Source organism: Ammospiza nelsoni, chromosome 4, assembly GCF_027579445.1.
Source record: "Ammospiza nelsoni isolate bAmmNel1 chromosome 4, bAmmNel1.pri, whole genome shotgun sequence".
NCBI lineage: Eukaryota > Metazoa > Chordata > Aves > Passeriformes > Passerellidae > Ammospiza > Ammospiza nelsoni.
Genome location: NC_080636.1, coordinates 49,133,925 through 49,141,702, shown reverse-complemented (window position 1 = coordinate 49,141,702; position 7,778 = coordinate 49,133,925). Strand labels below are relative to the sequence as shown.

General features: G+C 44.4%; 1 long non-coding RNA gene across 1 annotated transcript; it reads left to right on the top strand.

Annotated features, from left to right (window-relative positions):
• Positions 1–565: 565 nt before the first annotated feature.
• Positions 566–3,510, top strand: LOC132072852 (uncharacterized). The gene is made up of 3 exons (XR_009418414.1): positions 566–720; positions 2,254–2,960; positions 3,381–3,510. It is a non-coding gene; the product is annotated as an uncharacterized LOC132072852 (long non-coding RNA).
• The last annotated feature ends 4,268 nt before the right edge of the window (positions 3,511–7,778 follow it).

Sequence of the window (7,778 nt, the reverse complement as noted above, 5' to 3'; positions counted from 1 at the left end):
TGCTCCTTATTGAAGTGCTGAGGATCATTTGAGTCAAACCCATTAACTCTGCCATGGTTTTCAACCAAGACCTTTGCGAAATGCCCAGTTCCACAGTGGCTTTAATGGAAAATTTGGATTGCTTTATATTTGATTTAGATCTCACCCCTGAGCTTGTTCGCTTTTTTCTCCCCTCAGGTTATCAAGCTTTGCCATTATTTTTCTCAGTCTTTTCTTAGCATAAGCATGTAAGCTGGACACTTGCCCTGCCTCTAAAAGTCATTAATGTTATTTCTGGTGATTGCAGCTGAAAATGAAAACATTCAATGGAAAATCCAGGGTCTGCTGGAGTTAAGGAAAAACTCTTCTTGAGTGAGCATTTTTTCCTGCCCATCTGGGCCTACAGGTCAAAATATAATTAATAATTAGATCCTGGTTTGTCTCCAGCCCATCTCTACTGGAAACATTGGTAATCTCTAATGGAAATAGTAACAGTAGCTAAACCATGAGCAAGGGACAGGTTGGTTTGGAGGGGCAGGATGGGCTTTTCCTGCAGAAGAGGTAATTGCTGTTTGTGTCCCTTGCAGGTATTTCACTGCTGGAAGGAAGGATACACAGAATCCAGAGGCAGGAGGTGCCTGTGGAGATGGGATTGCTCTCCCAAAGAGATTTGGCTGCTCCTGCAGGTGGAAGGAAGCTTTGCCCTGCTCTAACCGCCTGACAGCACCTGGAAGAGTGAAGGTAATGGGCTCGAGGTTTTTCCCCAGGCTTGTGCAGAATGTGACAAACATTGAGCCTGCATCCCTGGGGCCTTTGTGGGACCATGGGAACAGTGTCCCTTGTGTCCCAGCTGTGTCCCCAGCTGTACTGCCAACAGGCCTGCACAGCAATGGGCAGGGCTGGAGATGGGACTGATCCAGGGATCTGTTTCATGCGTGGTGAGGTTTGGGAAGGCAATTTTTGTGTGTCATTTATGGAAGTGTGCTTTTTACTCACTGAGAATGTGCCTCCCAGCTTCAGCAACTCTAATGCACAGCTGCACTTCTCAGCCTGTCTGCATCCCAACACAGAGCTTGCATGCTGTAGAGACTCAGGAGAGGGGGGATAGGAAATATTGTCTACTATAAGAGAATTAAAGAGGAAAAAAAGAGGAAACTAATCCAATGTGGCTCAGGGCTCCCTCATGTTTTACAGAAGGCTTCTTCCATAGGCTCTGCTTGTGATTCTTTTGCTTCATTTTGGCCTCCTGTGTTTGTCAGTCACCTTTTAAATTTTGGCCTGAGAGCCTCCTCGGTGCAGAATGGATAATGGGCAATGCTCAGAAGGGTGGTGACTGGAGACAGACTCAGTAGGAAAGCCCTCGTTCCATCACTTCCCAGTTTGTGCTGGATGGGGATTTTTATTGTATTTCTCTTTTTGCTCATACCATATTTCAGAGACGTGACCAGCTTAGCTTCTTGGGTTTTCAGCAATGTGGGCTGTTGGTTTTGTTGGTTTCTTTCATTTCCCTGGTGAAAAATCTGATGTCACCAGTGCACTCAGAGTGTACACAAACCTTGAGAGTAAAGAGCAGATTTGTTTATTGAAGAACATCCCCGTGTTACTTCTGGTGGTAGGGAAGGTGTAAAGGCAGAAAATGATTCAAACCCCCTGTGTCCTTCCTGACTGCAAAGTGAGTTTTTAGGAATATGGAGCACAGTAAGCCAACAGACTCACTAGATGGCTTTTTCTTTTTCTGGTTTATTTAATCATTTCCATTTAATCCTGTTTGCAAGGCACAAGTCTCCCCAGCTTCTCCAAAGTGAGCCTTTGGGCAGTAATGGATATCACAAATGTGTCTCAATATCCAGCTGCTCTTTGTGTGCCGGTGGGGAATGGCTGCAGGGCTGGCTGGGGTACCCTGGGTGAACCTGCTGCTCACACAGAAATATTTCTGAGTAATGGCACTCAGTGGCCATTTAATTTGGGCAGTTGCTGATCCTTGGCACAGATTGTTGGGAAGGTGGGACAGCAGAGAGAAAGCAGATGGAATTAATGGAAGTATGGAAACTGTTCAGAGGGGAGGAAAGCCAGCTCACTCTTTGTTCTCTGCCTCTATAGATGGAGGATTGGGGTCACAAAAGCTCCATGTGGGTTTAAGATCCTTGAGAATGTCAGGAACAGAGAAATGGAGTGACTGGAAGAGAGTGTGGATGCAGCTCTTCCATCCCTGCCCTCAGTGAATGAAATTCTCTGCTCTCTACATTCCAACCTGACAGAGCCTTTTCCTTTCAGCCTGGATGGTTTCACCTCTGTGCCAGGCAGCAGCCCCAGTGCTGAGGCACAGATAACTGGAGCAAATCACTGCAACCCCTCCTGGAGGCTCTGCATTATGCGTGCACCAGCTCTAAAAATGGACAATTAGAAAGACACCTCTTTCAGAAAGTGCTCTTGTAGTCAGTACAACAAAATGATTTCTTCAGGTTCCAGTGCAGAATGGGTGGCTACACAGCATGTGCACGGATTTCTGGAGACACAATACAAGGGAGATGGCAATAATAACCTTTTTCTGTCACCAGAGAGTCTGCACAAAGATTCCAGCAGCATTTTGCACAGTGTGATAAAAAATGTGTGAAACCCTCAGCATCAGTGGAGGTTCAAAGTGAAACAGAATCAAGCAGAGTAAGGCACCCATAGAGAACAGAAATAGCTGAATGATATTAAGGAAGCCAAGAGAACTGGAAATATTAACAGCACCATGGCTTATAGAGTCTGCTTCTACTAACAAAGGCAATCTTTAGCACCCAGGGTCTCCATCAGTCTGAAAAGACTGGAATGACCAAAATAGGAAAAGTTTGGATTTAGAATGGTCATTTGAATTCAAGATACTTGAACTCTGACCTCTCCCTACAAAGAGGTCCAATCTCTGCCACCAAAGTGGGAGCCACTTCCAAGGGAAACAGGGAAACTCCCTCAGCATCAGCTGAGGCCTGGAAGCACAGGTGGGAGAAAAAAGTGTTACCAATCTGTCAGCCTAGGAAGGGCAAAAATAAGGGAACTGTTGATTTTTTAACATCATTGGAATCAGTAATGGATCACTTCCTTGTGAGAAATGACCTGTCCTGGTCCTTTCCAATCCTGTTGCTTTTGTAATGAGTTTTTATTAGGTAACCTATTTTCTGTAAATTATAGCCCAGATTTCTCAACAGATAGCAAACCATCTTCTCAGTAAGAATACCCATTTAATTTCTTATTTCCACTTGAGAAAAATGTACTTTGCAGTGAAGTAAGAGTTGTAAGGGAAGTGATATTTAAAACAGAATTATGGATATAAAAATGTTCTTTGCAAACCTTGGTTAGGTTTTCTTCCTTGTGGTACAGATTGTTCAACTTAAACCTATTCTCAAATCTTCCCCATTTAGGACTTGATGGCAAAGTCCACTGGTGAGGTGGTGAAGAGACATTACTGGGTTTGGTTCTGTCTCTGAGGCTGATGGGTTTTAGCTGCCTGTGATTGTCTCTGCATTCCTTTGTGTCTTCCTATGATTTTATGAGAAATATATAAGAAATCCACTGGATTTCTCATTGTGGGTGGAGGTGTTACATTGAATACTTTTGGCTATTTTTGTTCTGCCTGGTCAAATACTTCACTAAACCTCTGTTTTCTGGTCCTTTCTGGGTAGCCATCAGAGCACTGTGAACTATTGTGCTCAAAATTCCAGCATTAACCATACCTGACAGAAGGACAACTTCTAAAAGAGTGACATCAGAGAGATTTGTTCTCAGCCTCTCTCTACCCTAAAAAAACCTTTTTGCTGTTCTCCAAATAATTCTGGCATTGCACACAAAAGTGGTCACATAAAAAGCATGTTGTGTTTTACCAAAGGTGCAGCATCTTTTTATGAAATTAATGTGCAATTTGATGAGAGAGCCTGCAATAGGATCAGCCCCATTAATTTGTAGAGCTGTGTTCTGTACATTGTCAGCTCTGGAAGAGAAGTAGAACAGGCTTAGAGCTGATCTTTCACCTGCACACCAGATCCCTTGGGCGTAGTTCTGGTATGAATAACAAAAGGTTTGGTTATGAAAAACAAAAGGTTTTAGCTGTTGCTTTCAATCAACTATTTACTATACCCTGATTACAAGGAATATTTGGAATTATACAGAAACCTTTGTACACCACCTTCTCTCAATGCCTCAGAGCTTGGGATTTCATTCTTTCAATTGTTCTTATTGTATGTGTAAGGGGAATCATGCAAATGGTGAGTTCAGCTTTGATCCATATTGGCTGTGGCATCAACATCTCCTTCCCTTAGTTCCCCATTTCAGGTCATACAACTGAAAATGTTTATTCCTCAGCAGAGCAGAGTAACCAAAGCCCTCTGAGTCTGTGCAGGCACAGCTGGCTTTGTACCTCTGCCCTGGGCTCAGATATTTTGGGCTGTGTTAATGTTTTATGGTGTAAAACAATTTCTTTATCTGATGAGATTCCTGTAGGATATCCTGCAGGATAATAATTAGGCTGGGTAATTCCATCCAATCACTGCAGGGCTAAAGAAGTAAAAAAAGAGGATGCAGTTACTGAGCAAGGCTCCATCCTGGGCAGTGCTTGTGGATGGCTCCAGGAGCATGGCAGGATTCAAGGGCCCACAGTAGCAAAAAATGAAGCATGCCACTGAAATCTTATTCCAGGTTTCTGTTGGGTTTTGGCACAGTGTTAATGTTTTAATTGAAAGGAGACCCTAAGTGTGACACAGGGAATTGCTGCTGCTGAATTTTCATGTTATCTAGAGGATGCCAACAAGGGATATGGAACAGATGCAGTGTTCTCAGAGTAGATGAACCAAGAGAGTAAAGCTTTATTAAATGAAGGACCTAAAATATTTTGTATAACAAAGCTAGTTTTGTGCAGTTAGGAAGTCCCAGCCTCTAATCCCCACTACTGAGAGGCTGAGGAAGAATTACCATGTGAACAGCCAATTCTCAGTATGAGAGAATTCTGGGGTTTGTGTATTTGCACCCGACTCGTGTGACCTCTCTGATCAGATGCAGAAACCCCCATGCACCGAAGGGGTTTGGTCCTGCTCTGTCCTCCTCTGCCCTGTCCTGTCCTGCCCTCCTTAGGGCAGGAGCTGCCACTTAAACACTGCCCAGGGGGATTTGATCCTAAGGATCCTTCATGCCCAAGAGCAGGGAGAGGAGAGTTCCAGGGTTGAATGAAGTCATGGGTGAACAACTGTGCAGGGGGACTCTGCCATGGTTTTAGAAGAGAACAGGATTGTTGGATGTGACCTTTACAAAATGGACACTGGGGATCAAATTCAGGGGGAGCTGCCGAGGGCAGTGCAGCTCAAAGGGTGACCCTGGCCCATGGCTGAGGGAGGGAGGGTCAGGCAAGAGCTTCCTGGGCACGTGAAGGGGGAGATGTGATGTCAGAGGATGAGAAAGGTCAGAATAATGCATAACTTGAGTTCATGGCTGCCTGTGCTGAAAGAACAGTGCCTGGTCCCGTGCCCATGGATATTCAGAGCAGGGATTTGGTGCAGCTCCTGGGAGAAGCTGGCACTGCCCTGGGATTGCTCTGCCTCACTGCAGGAATGGTCCTCACACAGCCTCCCGGGCTGGCTCCAAGCTGAGCACTGTCCCCTCAGTCTGAGAGGTGAGGAGCAGCAAAGAGTCCCCTCTGTACTTCCCTGTGGGCAGTACCACTGATCCCCAGTACAGGAGCACAGGCTCTGCTGCCCGCTCTGCCACTGGGAATTTCCCTGAAAGGCTGCAGCTACCTCAGAGTTCCTCACTGGAAAGTGACTGCAGTGTAATGCAGCAGCTCTGCTGCTCTGTAGTTTTGGTTAGCACCACGTGTTTTTATATCCCATCCTAACAAGATAAAAGAGGTTATGGATGAGCAAAGAGAACAACATAGAGGGGTTCATGTAGCAGTTGTTAAAATTAGTGCTCCTACTTCACAGAAATTGGTAACAACCATGTTCTGTGTGTTCCACATTACGCTTCTTTTTCCCCCTCTCTTTTGTATACCACAAAGCAACAAATGCTCCTTTCCTCTTGCCATTTATCTTCTCCTTCCTTTTTCTTAAGGGATGGAAGAGAAAATGCAAAAAAGATTTATGAAAAGCAGAACATCCTTTGAACATTGTGCATTCCATTAACCTGACAGAACCAGGGAAAAATCCAAAATACTGTCAGTCCTGAGGTATCACCCCGTCTTCCTTTTTGAATTAAGACATATCCAGATCTACTATCTCTCCTTTTAGCAGAGCTAAACTTGGGAGAAAATGTTTGGAACCACCAGGTCTCAGGGAAATCTACAGATTTCAAAGCCCTCATCTCTCAGGAGTTTGTGCCTGAACCCATCACACAATTTGGTCTTATTTTTGCCAGAGGACTTCAGAAATTTTACATTACAAGCTTGATGATTTATATCCTGATATTATTCCCCAACAGCATCAATTGCTTCAAGTTTCTGAACCTGACAGAGCAACTGAGTAATTTATTTTAAAACATAAATAGGGAGAAACTGTTTTTTAGCATTTCTATTTTCTTCTCCAAAAGGCCTGTGACATCAGCACATCTGGACAAATGCAAATCATTTCCATGTGAGCACAAGCTGAAATCTGGCATACTCAGGCAGATGACATTTATCCATCAGCATTCACATACTGCCTTATCAACACTGTAGGCACTTCTGGTTTGGAAAAGCTTCATTTATCACTTGTTGAATGCTTGAAGCTGAGCTGCTCTTGCTGAAGAAATTGTTTCTTACATTGACAGATTCTAACAGTGACTTTAAAAAACAGTAATGAAAAAGCCCTGACCCACCTGTGTGTGCCTGCTGTGCCACACAGACCCCTGGAAGTGGCCTAGAACCAGCAGGGTGTGGTGCATTTCAAGTATTCAGAGTTTACACTGGTCATCACATACTGAGGTTGCATATGAAGCACATTAGAAATTAATACTGAAAGTTTCCTGTTTAGCAAAAATTGTAGTTACTCAACAGGCACATTTTGTTTCCTGTTGGTTTTACAATTAGCTGGGTTGTTCCTGAGAAGAATTGCTTCTTTATTTGCAGAAGTCTGTATATCTTTTTTAATCAGCCAACACACGTATTTGTCTTACAGACAAATGCATTATGTGCTACATATTTCATCACTGAGTGGCTGCCAGAGATGCATTTCCATATCTACTCCTCATGAATCAGCAGAACACCTCTATAAATCTTCACTCCCTATAAAACTTTTTTAATAGAGGTGTATCCTCATTCTGATGTTCTATAATCAGCTTTGTCAGAAACACTGCGGGCCCTCTTTCCTTAATATATTGGCTTACTAAAGATTTCAACCACTATTTATAAGCGAGAGAGGGAATCCACGTCTTCTATCTAAAGTCATTAAAGGATAGACAGACATTCATGGGTGGGAAATTCTGGCAGAAGAATGACTCCTTTGCAGCAGCCCATGTAATTAAAGAGAGGATGAACATTGGTGAAAACATCATATCCTTCCTCTCCTCTCTCACTCAGTGCAGGAGAGTGAGGAGTGATCACAGCTGGCAAAGCTGTATTTCCTGTCAGCTACAAGGAACCAGAACCAGGGGCTCAAACAGCCACAGCAGGACCTGGGACACAGAGCCTGGGAGAGAGGCACAGTCAGCCCAGGAGTGGGTGCTGGGACACAGAGCCTGGCAGAGACACAGTCACCCAGGAATGGGTGCTGGGACACGGAGCCTGGGAGAGAGGCACAGTCAGCCCAGGAGTGGGTGCTGGGACACAGAGCCTGGCAGAGAGGCACAGTCAGCCCAGGAAT